A 17368-nucleotide genomic window follows, 5' to 3' on the forward strand; every position below is an offset into this window, starting at 1 on the left:
AGAGTGTGCACTTAACTTTGGGACACAGCTAGTGAGTGTGACACTGGTGAGGAAGAGGAAGAAGTATACATATTAAATTATTTAAATAACATGCTTTCAACTAACTGAGAAAATGTAATTCATTTTGTAAAAAAAAAAAAAAAATACCATTTAAAATAATGGTTTGATCTTTCAATATAAAGAAACATAAATGTCAATATAACAACATCACATTTAAGGTCAGGCAGTAAAATTTTCTGACTTTACACCAAATGGCAATTGTTTGGGTTTTGCTGTTACTCCATCCACTTACATCATTTTTGCATCTCTAAACACTTCATAAGAGTGATCGCGTTGCTATTCATCTCAAATTATTTTATCCAAACAATAATATTGCATAAAATGTCTAAGTGTTAATTCATGATCTGTTGTGTTTTTTCACGTTGTACGTCTTATTAAATTAGCTTTAGCTAAATTAGCTTAAATCTGTGATTATTATTTTAATTAAATGTCACTTTTAATTCATCTTGAGGACCTAAATTTGCAGCATGTGCGGATCACTGTGCCATTTACTGGACAATTCATGAAACTGTACACAGTGGAAGCATGCCAGGTGAAATATATCTTCTACTTTGAAAATGTCAACAAGCATCTATAGTTTAGCTTAACTGCATAAATGAATATATGCAAATGAATAGGTAAAGCAGTCATAACACACACCAGTCAAGGCTCAGAAGCAGTACACTGAAAAAAAATTATACTTAATTCTTTTAAGGTAAGTGGTTGCAAACAATTTATTTTAGCTACATTTAAATAATAAAAAAGAAAAAGTTGAAAGTCAGTCAACTAAATGTTTATTTAAATAAATCGATTGCAACCACTTACCTTAAAAAAAAAAGTAAATGAAATTAATCGTTTTGTTTTTCAGTGTACGTAACTTAACTACACCTTCTGCAATCATTGTTTAAGAGGAGATATAAACATAGAATTAATGAAAATTTTACATCGGATTATCATATTTAGCTATTTTGTCAGTGTTTAGAAACACTGTTCAGTTTCTGAAGGTTTAGCCCACATACGAACAAATACAAACTTTTATTTTTATTTAAATTCACAATTTCTCATTCACATTGAACATGTCACACCAAAATTACTCTAAAATGTCTAGTGTACATAGAAATATTTGTAATAGTGGGAATATCTTTTTAAACTTTCTGTTTAATTGTCCATAAATATATATTCACAAAAAGTGTGTCCAATTAAGACTGATGACTGCTCTACGATCATATGATATTTCACATTTCTCACCTTACTTATCTCTAAAATGATTAAATGCACTCCACACAAAACATCAGCTGACAAACAGTGACATACATTTATCTTTAACTAAGTCTTTATCAGATTTTAAACACTTTAGATTAGATTTTAGATTTTAAACCTTCACTTACACAAGCTTCAGTCTGGATCCAGAACACCTGAGAAGAGATGATGCCAACCCCTCAGAGGACCTCAGATGATGCCAACCCTGAAACAACATACAGAACTACCACATTTTGCTATAAGTTTGATTGCATCATATAATAATTGCTGTTAATAGTGTTCATCGTCTGTTTTATTACGTCTTAAAATGATTTTTCCATACATTTCTGCCATATGTACATTAACTGACAGTCACCACTGATAAACTACCACTAAATACTGTAGAAACTTAATTTGCTGTAAAGTTGCTTTGCAAAGCGCTATATAAATAAAGGTGACTTGACTTGACTTGACTTTTGCAGAAAAAAAAAAAAACATAAATCGGTTTAGCTATATGGTAAATAACTATTTTTAACTTTGCACATTGAGAAATTCTGCTGATTTTATTTATCTTAAAAGTGCTTGATATCATTAAATGCACGTTAGTATGAACTCTAGGGCGAGAAAAACATACTGTAATGCTGTTGAGTCAGAGGACAACTCACTATCAGCATGACAATAACAGAATTGATTCATTTTAAGTAGCTGTGCATTTCTATATATCTGAGATGAGATGTTTTCTGGAGTATTTAATGATATTCATTAATCACTGGGTCACAGGATTGTGATGCAAATCGCTGATCTGTATAAATGAGGGGAGTGAGGTGTTAGATCATTAAACAGGATCATCAAGCCATCATGAAGTCTTTGGTTTTCCTTGTATTTCTCAGCACAGCATGTAAGTACAATAATCAGCACAAACTGAGGATTTGCACTTAATTTCTCACCTGTAATGTAATAGCAGCGATTTTCAATTTGTGCGTTGTGACTAAAAATGGTTTGCTGGTTTGTTTGAATAGGGTCTTGTGCATCAGGGTAGCTATGATTTAGCACAGATACTTTTGCGTCATTGGGTCTTCACAGACAAGTGTGCCCAGGAAAAATATTTTACAAATAAAGTTTAAAAGACATGGAAATAGAAATACATTATATTTTCAGAAATAATAAATAAACAAACAAATACAGAAACTATATAAAAGTTTCAATTTAAATTTAAAAATATGTGTAGCCATCAAGCAAAAAGTGAGAAATCAATAATATATTCTCCTTAAATCTGAAATATATGTGAGTATTCAAAGAAAATGATCTATTTTCAAAGAGGTTATATTTTTATTAGTGTGTGTATATATATATATATATATATATAAGTAAATAGTTATTAGTAAAATAGTTACTAATATTAGTAAACTTACTAATAGTACAAATAGTTACACATATATTAATACAAATAGTCCTACAAATATTTACTAATATTAGTAATATTAAACATATAAGTAAGTAGTTATTAATATTTATAGCATGCATTATTAATTCACAAATATTCAGGGTTACACTTTATTTTAAGGTGTCCTTGTCACAGTGCAATCATACATTAAAGTACTGAGTAATATTAATTAACTACCTGTACTTACTACATGCTTAGGGTTAGGATTAGGGTTTGGTTTAGGGTTGCATGCATGTAATTATGCATCATTTATTGTTACTATAATAGTAAGTACATGTAACGTTTAAAAAGTACAACGTAAAATAAAGTGTTACCATGTGATATGATATAATTTCCTGTCTGGAGAAAAAAATGAGCATAAACGTATAAATTACATTTGACTTTAAGCACATTTTTGTTTTTTTTGTTTTGATGAACAGTATAAGGTCTATTGCAACTGATGTAAAATCTGGTTTCTTATAAGAAAAAAATGAAAAAAATAAAATTTGAGAACCACTGCTTCCAAGTTTAAACAATGCATACTCATTAAATGTCTAACTATGTGTACTATGCTATAATTAACACTGTCAGATCATGACAACAGACAGTCTATGTACTGTGTGCAGTTGCTGAAAACCATGTCAAGATTGTTGGAGGATATGAATGCGAGCCTCATTCCCAGCCCTGGATGGCGTTTCTGAAAGCGAGTTTTCACCAATGCGGTGGATTCCTCATCAATCAGAACTGGATCATGTCGGCCGCCCACTGCTACGACACGTAAGTAAGCTCCATGTCTAATAGTAAAACAGTTTAATTAGGCCCAGCTGTTAAAGTGGGGGTGTGTAATTTCTGCACCACTACAGCACATATGTCTATTTTAACAGCCTGACTCAGCAATGATGAGTTAACTGATTGCATGTGTTGGGGTGGGGCAGCCACAGCTTGACTGAATGGGCAAAATATTTATCCACTTGAATGCTAGAACTCTTTATAAACTGAATCGGTCCTAAATTGGTAAAAAAAAAAAAAAAAATACGTCTTAAATTGATTTTTCCGTACTGCTGGTTCGTCTGGTCAGAGGAGAACTGGCCCCCCGACTGAGCCTGGTTTCTCCCAAGGTTTTTTCTCCATTCTGTCACCGATGGAGTTTTGGTTCCTTGCCGCTGTCGCCTCTGGCTTGCTTAGTTGGGGACACTTCATTTCCAGCGATACCGTTGACTTGATTGCAAAGATACTATTTAAACTGAGCTGGATGTTAACATCACTGAATTCAATAACTGAAAAATGAGTGTTTACTATTGTCATTTTGCATTATTGACACACTATTTTCCTAATTAATGCTGTTCAGTTGCTTTGACACAATCTGTATTGTTAAAAGCGCTATATAAATAAAGGTGACTTGACTTGACTTGACTTTTGCAGAAAAAAAAAAAAACATAAATCGGTTTAGCTATATGGTAAATAACTATTTTTAACTTTGCACATTGAGAAATTCTGCTGATTTTATTTATCTTAAAAGTGCTTGATATCATTAAATGCACGTTAGTATGAACTCTAGGGCGAGAAAAACATACTGTAATGCTGTTGAGTCAGAGGACAACTCACTATCAGCATGACAATAACAGAATTGATTCATTTTAAGTAGCTGTGCATTTCTATATATCTGAGATGAGATGTTTTCTGGAGTATTTAATGATATTCATTAATCACTGGGTCACAGGATTGTGATGCAAATCGCTGATCTGTATAAATGAGGGGAGTGAGGTGTTAGATCATTAAACAGGATCATCAAGCCATCATGAAGTCTTTGGTTTTCCTTGTATTTCTCAGCACAGCATGTAAGTACAATAATCAGCACAAACTGAGGATTTGCACTTAATTTCTCACCTGTAATGTAATAGCAGCGATTTTCAATTTGTGCGTTGTGACTAAAAATGGTTTGCTGGTTTGTTTGAATAGGGTCTTGTGCATCAGGGTAGCTATGATTTAGCACAGATACTTTTGCGTCATTGGGTCTTCACAGACAAGTGTGCCCAGGAAAAATATTTTACAAATAAAGTTTAAAAGACATGGAAATAGAAATACATTATATTTTCAGAAATAATAAATAAACAAACAAATACAGAAACTATATAAAAGTTTCAATTTAAATTTAAAAATATGTGTAGCCATCAAGCAAAAAGTGAGAAATCAATAATATATTCTCCTTAAATCTGAAATATATGTGAGTATTCAAAGAAAATGATCTATTTTCAAAGAGGTTATATTTTTATTAGTGTGTGTATATATATATATATATATATATAAGTAAATAGTTATTAGTAAAATAGTTACTAATATTAGTAAACTTACTAATAGTACAAATAGTTACACATATATTAATACAAATAGTCCTACAAATATTTACTAATATTAGTAATATTAAACATATAAGTAAGTAGTTATTAATATTTATAGCATGCATTATTAATTCACAAATATTCAGGGTTACACTTTATTTTAAGGTGTCCTTGTCACAGTGCAATCATACATTAAAGTACTGAGTAATATTAATTAACTACCTGTACTTACTACATGCTTAGGGTTAGGATTAGGGTTTGGTTTAGGGTTGCATGCATGTAATTATGCATCATTTATTGTTACTATAATAGTAAGTACATGTAACGTTTAAAAAGTACAACGTAAAATAAAGTGTTACCATGTGATATGATATAATTTCCTGTCTGGAGAAAAAAATGAGCATAAACGTATAAATTACATTTGACTTTAAGCACATTTTTGTTTTGTTTTGTATGATGAACAGTATAAGGTCTATTGCAACTGATGTAAAATCTGGTTTCTTATAAGAAAAAAATAAAGAATAAAAAATTTGAGAACCACTGCTTCCAAGTTTAAACAATGCATACTCATTAAATGTCTAACTATGTGTACTATGCTATAATTAACACTGTCAGATCATGACAACAGACAGTCTATGTACTGTGTGCAGTTGCTGAAAACCATGTCAAGATTGTTGGAGGATATGAATGCGAGCCTCATTCCCAGCCCTGGATGGCGTTTCTGAAAGCGAGTTTTCACCAATGCGGTGGATTCCTCATCAATCAGAACTGGATCATGTCGGCCGCCCACTGCTACGACACGTAAGTAAGCTCCATGTCTAATAGTAAAACAGTTTAATTAGGCCCAGCTGTTAAAGTGGGGGTGTGTAATTTCTGCACCACTACAGCACATATGTCTATTTTAACAGCCTGACTCAGCAATGATGAGTTAACTGATTGCATGTGTTGGGGTGGGGCAGCCACAGCTTGACTGAATGGGCAAAATATTTATCCACTTGAATGCTAGAACTCTTTATAAACTGAATCGGTCCTAAATTGGTAAAAAAAAAAAAAAAAATTGGTCCTGTACTTTTAGAGTTTCTAGAGTATTTTAAATAAAAGATAATTTAATTAAAATTTAGCACATGTCTTTGGCCGATAGGTTGGCTACTAAGAGGGGCAGAGGGTGCCACTGCCCTTCTGAGCGCGACAGCACCCCACATTTCAGAATCTGTGGTGAAAAATGGAAATGCCCCACTTGTATTTACCTTATGTAAATGTAGTTCCGGACTATGCTATAGCTACCTATAGCTAGTTAAAAGTGAGAAAAGCATGAGAACACATGAGATCCCAGAAATTCCCTGAGAATTGACGGCACATTTTTTCCACAACTTGTACCATCCTAAATCAGAGCTTCTGTCTTCACAACCCCCCGCTCTGCACATTTTGTATGTTTCTCTTATCATGTCAGATGTTTGTTCCATTCGACCGTAAGTGCCCTGCGAAGTGGACATAACAGGATATTCCGCCATGATTCAAGTTCGAAAAGGACGCTTATGTTGAATTCAAAGGGCATTAAAGTGCATGAGATGTGACTACTATGCAAATCTCATGATTACGGTTTAATAACCCTTCACACTACTGTAATACGTTTCGTCTGTGTGTGAAGACACTGCAGGAAGTGGTGTAGCACAAATCCATGCTGTTATGTTAAGTAAACTTCAGCCGATATCCCGTGTGCAGGGAGTAGGGAGCAGTGAACACGGTGCAGGGACCATGTCAATCGCAACACAGTTGGAGCTCTCTTCTAACGAACTGGTGATTTGTGCTAAACATGCAAAATATGCAGAGAGGAGGGTCGCGAAGACCAGGATTTAAGAACCAATGTTCTAATGCTGCCTTCATGTGCTATCGTAAATGTCTTATTCCCCACTTATGAAGTAATAATTACGCGCTTGTCACATTAAAGTGTTTTATTGTGGTAAAGAATAAAATGTAGCTTCCCAATGTTTGACAATCATATAAACATTCACCACGATAGATTGTGGAATTTCAGTCAAACACATACTTATTTCACTGTTTATAAAATATACAACATGCTTCAAATGATTGTTTATATATAGCATATAAATACACTACTTTAGTGACAAGACAAAGTGATGTAGTTGTTTTGGAAAAAAAATAATAAAGAACAGCATTGACAGCAGCAATGGCTGTCCCCTCCACCATGTTTAAAATGTATGGTCCGCCCAACTCAGAAACTCTGGTATCAAAATTATCTCAGTTTCCCAGTAGTAAATATGACTTGAGAGGCGTTCACATCTAATTTCCAATTAGGAAACTTGTATTTACGATAATTCCAAAAGCACGTGAAGGCAGCATTTATCAATATTCAAACACAATACACATTAAGGTGTGCATTCTAGGCTAACCACTTGTGGATGTAGAGCCTGTCAATCGATATTAGAGATCCACCTTCAGGACATTAGACCTCTGCATGTGTTTAGTCATTTGATTGTAAAACTACGGCTACTAGCAGTTAATCATAGGTTAGGCATATAGCCTACAATATGACTCAGAAACCGCCCCATATAAATTTATGGTCAGGAGTTGTTTCTGGGGTAGTGGCATCTTTTTGTCTGACTAATGCAACACGGGGGATTGTTTAAAAGTACAATGAAACAGTCATTTTTGGTGGCACTAGTAGTGCAGGTAAGTTCCTCACATGAGGGAAAATAACATTCAGGGTTGTGAGTAAATAATGAACTTATTTTTTTTTTATCATAATCTCTCTGCTAGGCGCATAGAGGTCCATCTGGGTAAACACAACATTGCTGTGGATGAGAGCAGCGAGCAGTCCATCCCGTCTGAGCGTGTCATCCATCACCCGTAGTTTAACTATTCAACCATTGACAATGACATTGTCACGATGCACACACATGAGGAACGAGGAGACGCTGGAGAATACTTTACCAAGACTTTATTTTCAGGAACCAAGGGAGACGAACTCAGGAAGACATTTAACAGCTGACAGAGAACTTGGGACTGGGAACACTATTTATACACACAGGAGGAGGGGATGACGAGACACACCTGGGAGCAATGAAACACTAATCAGGGGAGGAACAGGAAACTAACTTTCCATCGCCGCGGGGGGGGGAAACCAGGAAACAAAAAACGTTAAAAAAACGGGAAAAAGAAAAACGAGAAAAAAAAAGAGAAGGGGCGCTGCTTACTTTCGGTTTTGGGTCCGCTGTTCTGTCACGATGCACACACACGAGGAACGAGGAGACGCTGGAGAATACTTTACCAAGACTTTATTTTCAGGAACCAAGGGAGACGAACTCAGGAAGACATTTAACAGCGGACAGAGAACTTGGGACTGGGAACACTATTTATACACACAGGAGGAGGGGATGACGAGACACACCTGGGAGCAATGAAACACTAATCAGGGGAGGAACAGGAAACTAACCAAATAAGGGCATGGGAAGGCACATGGGGAGCAGGACACACACAAAACATGGAACAGAGTCTGACAGACATCATGCTGATCAAGTTGAGCAAACCCGCGACTCTCAATAAGTTTGTGAAGCCTGTGGACCTGCCCAAAAGCTGTGCTCCTCCAGACACCATGTGCAGAGTCTCCGGCTGGGGAATCACCATGAATGAAAGTGAGTTCATCCAGAGTATCTTCTTATTTACGGCTCAGACAGATGCTTTATAGTTTTCTGGTTATTATTGTGCTTGATGGTGGTTGCACCACATGGCTTGGAGTTTGACAAACACTTGGCAAACATTTTTCAAATACTTGTGAAGTAGTTTTGTTAAAATATGTTTTCTGAGAAATAATAAAAGAAGACTTAATGGGCCTTTTTTCTTAATTATAACAACAGGACACTTTTGAATTTAAGAACAGACTAAAATGTCATTTTTTACCGAAAATGCAACACACTCTCATGACTAAATGGTGACTAATTTGTACGGTCTGCTAAAAATAAAAAAAGTGTTAAAATCTTTTTCGTTTTTAATTCATGAATTTCTTTATAGCGGTTGATTCTGATAAGCTACAGTGTCTGAATCTTTCCATCATCTCTGATCGTGACTGTAATGAGTCCTACCCTGACCTAATCACTGCCTCGTGCTGGATATCTGAATGGAGGAAAGGGCGTTTGCCAGGTAATGGATGATAGACACAGTACTACACCTTTCAATGCATTAAACCAAAGACAGACATTGCATTAGTTATTGGTCTCCAAACATGGTTCCTGTTAAAAAATATATATTTTTTATCCTTATTCTCATCCTGCTCAGGGTGACTCAGGTGGTCCTATGGTGTGTGATGGTGAGATACAAGGTATTGTGTCAGCGGGTGGCCGTTGTGCTGCGAAAGATCAGCCTGGTATCTTTACCAAGGTAGGACGATAACTGTACATTTTAAAAGCTCCATCTATCTATCTTGAAAGAATGAGTTGGCTGTTGATAGCACCTTTGATTTAGATTGCCGGTTAGATTTGAAACCCAGCACAGGGTGTCCGGTAAGAGACTTGGTTGATAGATGTAGTCGACAGTTGTCTTATATCTGGGAGTAACCCTTGTCACTACAACACTCAGTTACTTGTCGGAGTATACATGTGTATGTGGTTTTCTACAAAAACAGAAAATGCACACAAGTATAAACAATGTTAGAAAACAGATATACATACATATACAGAATATTGGATTAAATACAGCAATTTAAGGATTATTTAGGTGGAACAAAGCTTGTTATGTCATATATTGCCATAGATTAAACAGCACACAGCTTTGCTATCACATAGACTAGAATATAGCTTAACAGCGGTGCTTTGTCTGGGCTTGTTCCGCACACATACGCATTAGGTTATTTACGATTTAAGAATACTTAGATATTAAAGCTTTGACAATTAAATTGCACCAAATCATACATGAAATTTAAATTAATAACATCAATATAAACAACTAAGCATAAATGTAATATATATAGAGCGCAAAATAATTTTAAAGACATGATAGTCTCATGTTGCTAGCTTATATATGCTAATGTACATCAGAACAGCAAATGCATAAAACAGATTAAACGTAATGCACCTATAATAGTTACAAAGATCAGATATCTCACACACTTACTTTTCATTGATGCACAACACACGTGAAAGTAATAAATATACTACATGCAACGGCAGAGGTTTAGTGGCCACATCGGTGCTCTGATGAACTCAACTCTCAGCGCCGTGGGCGGGATGCTCGCCTGTGCGTAGATCGGTGAATTCTGATCAGCTGCCGTGCGGGATGCTGCACATCTGTCAATCTCAGCAGAAGAAAAAAGACGTGATCAGCACTCATATTATTCTAACAAATTAATGGCCTTTTAAGCATATCTATCTGTCAGTCAGTCAGTCTGTCTGTCTGTCTGTCTGTCTGTCTGTCTGTCTGTCTGTCAGTCTGTCTGTCTGTATGTCAGTCTGTCACTGTCTGTCTGTCTGTCTGTCTGTCTGTCTGTCAGTCTGTCTGTCTGTATGTCAGTCTGTCAGTCTGTCTGTCTGTCTGTCTGTATGTCAGTCTGTCTGTATGTCAGTCTGTCTGTCTGTCTGTCTGTCTGTCTGTCTGTATGTCAGTCTGTATGTCAGTCAGTCAGTCAGTCAGTCTGTCTGTCTGTCTATCTAATGCATATAAAATAGCCTAGGTCTAGGATATGCTAACAGCATGTTCAAAAATCGTCTTCTTCCTCTTCTTCAGTGATATAATATAATAATACTATAATAGTCATTATAATCCCTCTCATTCTCCACTAGGTCTGCCTGTTCAACTCCTGGATTACTGAGACTATAAACACATACCAAAACTGATCCCAGCTTCATACTGTAAATAAGGCCACACAATTAAATATACCTAGTGTGAAACCTGTCAACAGTTTATATGGTTTTTATGTGCAAAATAAAATCTTTTGAAGAATTATATTCATGAGTCTTTTTTTCTCTCTCTAATGAATACTTAAAACCTACTGAATAACCATTTGCATAGGTATGAAGGTTGAGCATCTTTCTCTCAGTGCGCAAGACAATATTAAAACCGCACCAGCCAGAATGACCCGCAGCTCTGTTTCCACCTGAGCACCATCATATCCAATACACATTAGCAAAGCTAAAGTCACAGAGAGACAACAAACACTTTGTTAAAGGTTAAACCAGTGGTGTGATTTACTGTGTGTCAAGTGACCAATCCAGTGGAAGACTTTACTCATAAGAAAAGATCTTCATGTAAGAGGTGTTTTTATGAAGGTTTTTAACATAAACACATGATCTTCATTCTTTATTAATCACATATACATTTATATTATACAAGATGCTAGCAGAAATTAGCATGATATAAAAGACTGAAATGTGTCAGAAAACACAACCTTCATCCCTCTGGTGTGTGTTTATATTTAGTTCATCAGTGGAAAAGCACAGGTTCTGTTAACATGACTTTGTCAAAACTCTTCACACACTTTGGAAAAAATCCACCTCTGTATTGTGAAAAAAACAAAATGAAACCATTATTCAGAGCTTTTGTTTCATGTAAAATGCAAAATGTGGGGAAATGTAGCTGTACCTGTACTTGGCTCAGCTCCTGACGTACTTCTCCATAAATTTAGACAGCGGTAACTCTACATCTTGAAGTTTTGAGCTTTCTCCAGGATAACAACTATACTGAGGATGATCGCCACGTTAACATTTTTTTTTACAGACAGAGCCACAGTATTGTATGTTTACAGTTTTTTTTCAACTGCTTACACACAAAATCTTTACTTGTCACACAATTTCTGAAACCTGACAAACACCAGAACCACATGCCAAATCTGCAAAATCATACTAATTCTCAGCCTTTGACTCAGTTTTCAATTTCATAAATTTTTTTTGCAAAACACAACACACAATTCTCTATGTAACACACAAAAATATCAGGAAGTATCTTGATTTCCTTTTTCAAACACAACCAATCAAAATGCCACACTGATTTATCAGTGCCTCCCACTAACTCCTCACATGTGCAAACACTCATTGCTTTACTTAACACCAACCAATCATGGCTTTAGAATAGGCATATAAATACACATCTGCACAACTACTCTTGGTTGATGTATTTCTTTTCTTTCATACTGTGTAATATTGTATTCACAACCACAAATTCTTACAGTAAAAAAAAAAAAAGTTTGGTTTCAATCTTGCTTTCGTGTTTACCGTGAATTTCTCAACATCTCTCTGCCAATTACTTTCAATCTTGTACAGAAATGTACTGTACATAGGAGATCAGGAAAGTAGAGCTTTACGTTTTGAATAAATATGTGTATATGATATATCCAAAAATATAATATTATGGCAAAGGTGTTTGCAACTTAAGACAAATGTTTGCTTTTGAGATGTGTTTGTGATATTTTGAATGCAGTGCTTCATTTTGCAAGTGATGTGAGGCATTTTGAATTTTGTGTGTGCAATTTTTGGATTTGTGTGTAAAGTTTTGAAAAAAAAAAGAGGCAACGTTTTGAAAATGTTGAAAATGTAAGCAGTTGAAAAAAAAACTGTAATTGTAATAGAATAAAATGAAAGGAAAGGAACTCACATATGACAACAATGATTAAAGCACCATTCAACAAACCAGTTAGGATAAGAATCCACCACAGTCTGATTATGTTGAATAACCTTCACTACTGTATGATTCTGACTCCTGCAGAGAACAGTGTCTCCATTAAAGCTTAGGCACATTTATAGAACAAATACAGAGTACTCTACGCAGTTAGTTATTAGGCTACATGTTGCAATCGAAATAATTTCACTGCAGGTCCTTCTGCTGCTGTAAACAAAATTTGATGAAAACAATTCAACCAAGGCATTATTAAAGTAAGTTCAAAGTTTATTACAACATATCTATAAAGGCTCTAAACATTCAGGTACAAAATTATTCAACTCCTAAAAGTCAAATTTTGGGTAGAATCTATTCTTTATAACCTCAAATAGGGCTGGGTGATATGGCCAAAAAAATCCTATCAGTTGATATTGATAATTATTTCACATCTTTATTACCTTTTTATATGGTAACAGATACTGAAATTACATTCCCTTACTCCGTTAATGCATTTAATTCATGTCTACATTAATAACATCATAACATTTCTTATGATTATCCCACATTTCTCCCACAATACCATGGTGGAGTTAGTGTTACTACAGTAAATCCATGGTGGTGATTTGTCGACTCTTTGCGCACAGTGTTTCTCCTGTTTGTCAGCGCTGTTTCATCTAGCTTTAAACTAGTTTAAATCACAGAGTCATTTGTGTTCCTCGCTGAATTCAAGTGCTTCACACTGGATCTCACAGTGCTGTTCAGTGTCGCTTGACTGAGACTCATCAGTGAGTAAACGCATCCGCTCTAGTAAACTCACACTGCGCTGCCATTTGAACTTTGAGCCGAGCGGATAAATGGTCTGTGTGGCGCGGATCAAATGAGTAGCGCTGTTTTATTCAGCTTTTGGCACATAAACGTTATATTGAACATTTAACAAACTTAACTCCTCACATGTGCAAACACCCATTGCTTTACTTAACACCAACCAATCATGGCTTTAGAATAGGCATATAAATACACATCTGCACAACTACTCTTGGTTGATGTATTTCTTTTCTTTCATACTGTGTAATATTGTATTCACAACCACAAATTCTTACAGTAAAAAAAAAAAAAGTTTGGTTTCAATCTTGCTTTCGTGTTTACCGTGAATTTCTCAACATCTCTCTGCCAATTACTTTCAATCTTGTACAGAAATGTACTGTACATAGGAGATCAGGAAAGTAGAGCTTTACGTTTTGAATAAATATGTGTATATGATATATCCAAAAATATAATATTATGGCAAAGGTGTTTGCAACTTAAGACAAATGTTTGCTTTTGAGATGTGTTTGTGATATTTTGAATGCAGTGCTTCATTTTGCAAGTGATGTGAGGCATTTTGAATTTTGTGTGTGCAATTTTTGGATTTGTGTGTAAAGTTTTGAAAAAAAAAAGAGGCAACGTTTTGAAAATGTTGAAAATGTAAGCAGTTGAAAAAAAAACTGTAATTGTAATAGAATAAAATGAAAGGAAAGGAACTCACATATGACAACAATGATTAAAGCACCATTCAACAAACCAGTTAGGATAAGAATCCACCACAGTCTGATTATGTTGAATAACCTTCACTACTGTATGATTCTGACTCCTGCAGAGAACAGTGTCTCCATTAAAGCTTAGGCACATTTATAGAACAAATACAGAGTACTCTACGCAGTTAGTTATTAGGCTACATGTTGCAATCGAAATAATTTCACTGCAGGTCCTTCTGCTGCTGTAAACAAAATTTGATGAAAACAATTCAACCAAGGCATTATTAAAGTAAGTTCAAAGTTTATTACAACATATCTATAAAGGCTCTAAACATTCAGGTACAAAATTATTCAACTCCTAAAAGTCAAATTTTGGGTAGAATCTATTCTTTATAACCTCAAATAGGGCTGGGTGATATGGCCAAAAAAATCCTATCAGTTGATATTGATAATTATTTCACATCTTTATTACCTTTTTATATGGTAACAGATACTGAAATTACATTCCCTTACTCCGTTAATGCATTTAATTCATGTCTACATTAATAACATCATAACATTTCTTATGATTATCCCACATTTCTCCCACAATACCATGGTGGAGTTAGTGTTACTACAGTAAATCCATGGTGGTGATTTGTCGACTCTTTGCGCACAGTGTTTCTCCTGTTTGTCAGCGCTGTTTCATCTAGCTTTAAACTAGTTTAAATCACAGAGTCATTTGTGTTCCTCGCTGAATTCAAGTGCTTCACACTGGATCTCACAGTGCTGTTCAGTGTCGCTTGACTGAGACTCATCAGTGAGTAAACGCATCCGCTCTAGTAAACTCACACTGCGCTGCCATTTGAACTTTGAGCCGAGCGGATAAATGGTCTGTGTGGCGCGGATCAAATGAGTAGCGCTGTTTTATTCAGCTTTTGGCACATAAACGTTATATTGAACATTTAACAAACTCTTGTTAATGTTTTATCAAGGAAAATGATATCGCATGTGGGAGCTGGAGGATAAAGCTACCGCTCGTACGGCAATACAGCCGAAAGACTTCTGGAGATAAACTTAAAAATGTCTCAAGAGATGATAGCAAGTCATTTCGAAAGCTTGACAGTGAAAAATATACCACATGAAATGATTAGATAAAAATACAAGAAACGAGGAAGGAGAGGTGGTATTCAGAATTGCTTCCGACGTAGATGTACTTGACCGCCTTTGCCATCCCTTATCTTCAGTAACCTGCACTCATTGATCAACAAGGTGAGCATAATAAGATCTTATACAAGGTACTGTAATGAATTCTACGAGGCATCTTTGTTATGCTTTACAGAAAGTTGGTTACAATCTACAATGCCCGACTCTCTTTTTGAGGTACCTGGATTCACCTTTGTGTGAGCAGTCAGGGATAAAGACTCAGGAAAGAGCAAAGGGGCAGGATGTGTGGGCACATAAACGATAACTGGTGCCGAACGTACTCTATGAAATGTAAGATCTGTGATCCAAATGTGGAAATCCTCGGCATGACTTTAAGGCCCTTCAATCCGCCAAGAGAATTTGGATGCATTTTATTGTTTGTGGTATACGGCACATTAACTGCAGCTCAGTTACACAGATGCACCAGTGATAGTACTTGGAGACTTAAATCATTGTAACCTGGAATCTGTGTTACTGGGATTTGAACAATATGTAGAGACAGAAACAAGAAAAATATAAATAAAAAAATTCTTGACAAATGCTTTGTGATTGTGAAGGATGCTTATGTGTCTAGTATTTTGATATATTTATTCTAAAACATAAGGATACCGGATTATTTTTAGCAATAAAAATTAATGTGTATGTCACAAATGGCATTTATAGTCTGTATCTCATATTTCCTTAAAGGGGTCATATGATGTTATTTTAAAGATCATTATTTTGTGTATTTGGTGTAACAGAATATGTTGACATGCTTTAATGTTCAAAAAACACATTATTTTTCAAATACTGTACATTATTTTAGGTCCTCTATGCCCCGCCTCTCTCAAACACGTCGTTTTCAACAAAGCCCCTCCTTCCGACAAGCACAGTCTGCTCTGATTGGCCAGCTGACCCAGTGCATTGTGATTGGCCGAACACCACAAGCACGCATCGGACATGTTACCATAATCGCTTCAGCTTTCAAAGTAAATATGAAGACAGTTAATAATGGCGTTAGTTTTACCATCAGTTCAAGCCTGATAAAATCTAGCTTTTGTGCCTAGGTACACTTTTAGGATGAAATCTACAGAGAGTTTTATAAATGAGACCCCTGGTGAGCACTATTAAGCACAAACTTGATCCATGTCAATTTGCATATAGGCAAGGTTGCAGTACGGAGGATGCTGTGGCAGCTTTGGTGCATATTGTTTCTAAATATTTAAACAAACCTAATACTTATGTAAGAACACTCTTTTTAGATTTTTCCTCTGCATTCAATACAATTCGAGCTGATATTTTTGTGTCTAAACTCCTTAGGTTGGCTGTAAATCCCTACTTGTTTTGGTGGAATGTTTATTTTATTACAAATAGAATTGAGATGGTTAAACTGAATACAATTCTGTCAACTGCAGTTAAAACAAATGTTGGAGCACCCCAAGGCTGTGTTATGTAATGTGGGTTTTGGGTTTTGTTTCTTGTTCATGTTTTCATGTCTTTTATTTTGTAGTTTAGTCATGCTCAGGGGCGGTTTCTCCATTAGGGCGATTGGGCGACGCACCACCAAAGCGTGAAAGGGAGGGATTTTTTTTCTTTCACATTCAACCACAGTGTTACGCTAGCTTTCACTATTCTAGACTGTTTGTTCTGCCTCTAAATAGTCCAATCAGCGTCGAGTCGCGTTTTGTGTAGTACCGCCCCTTTTTGGGCGATTTCTGTCAGACTGAGAATCGCCCCGAGTGATTCCATAGACTTCCATACAAAGATCATTTTTTTCGAACTGTAGGCACTGCAATGCAATCTCTATGAGTTCCGGGAGGGCTAGCCCTAACGTGCTTTCGTCATCATGCGTAACCTTAACTTGTGCAAGGATTGGTGGGAACAGTGACATCCAATAATATTTAAAAACTATTCTGAATTTTAACAACAAGAAAAAATGAAAAACTACTTTAATATCTTTATCAAATGTGAAAAAAGAAAAAGAAAAAAAAAAAAACCGGAGAGAGACGGGGACAGCTATGCCAACTCAAATTCAGTTGTCAGTTGAA

The 17368-nt window shown here is 35.6% G+C and overlaps 1 pseudogene; it reads left to right on the forward strand.

Moving 5' to 3' along the window:
* Positions 1-4499: 4499 nt before the first annotated feature.
* LOC107660879 (trypsin-2-like) lies at positions 4500-10909 on the forward strand (annotated as a pseudogene).
* The last annotated feature ends 6459 nt before the right edge of the window (positions 10910-17368 follow it).

The sequence above is a fragment of the Sinocyclocheilus anshuiensis genome, unplaced genomic scaffold, assembly GCF_001515605.1.
Source record: "Sinocyclocheilus anshuiensis isolate Anshui unplaced genomic scaffold, SAMN03320099.WGS_v1.1 scaffold3508, whole genome shotgun sequence".
Classification (NCBI taxonomy): Eukaryota; Metazoa; Chordata; class Actinopteri; order Cypriniformes; family Cyprinidae; genus Sinocyclocheilus; species Sinocyclocheilus anshuiensis.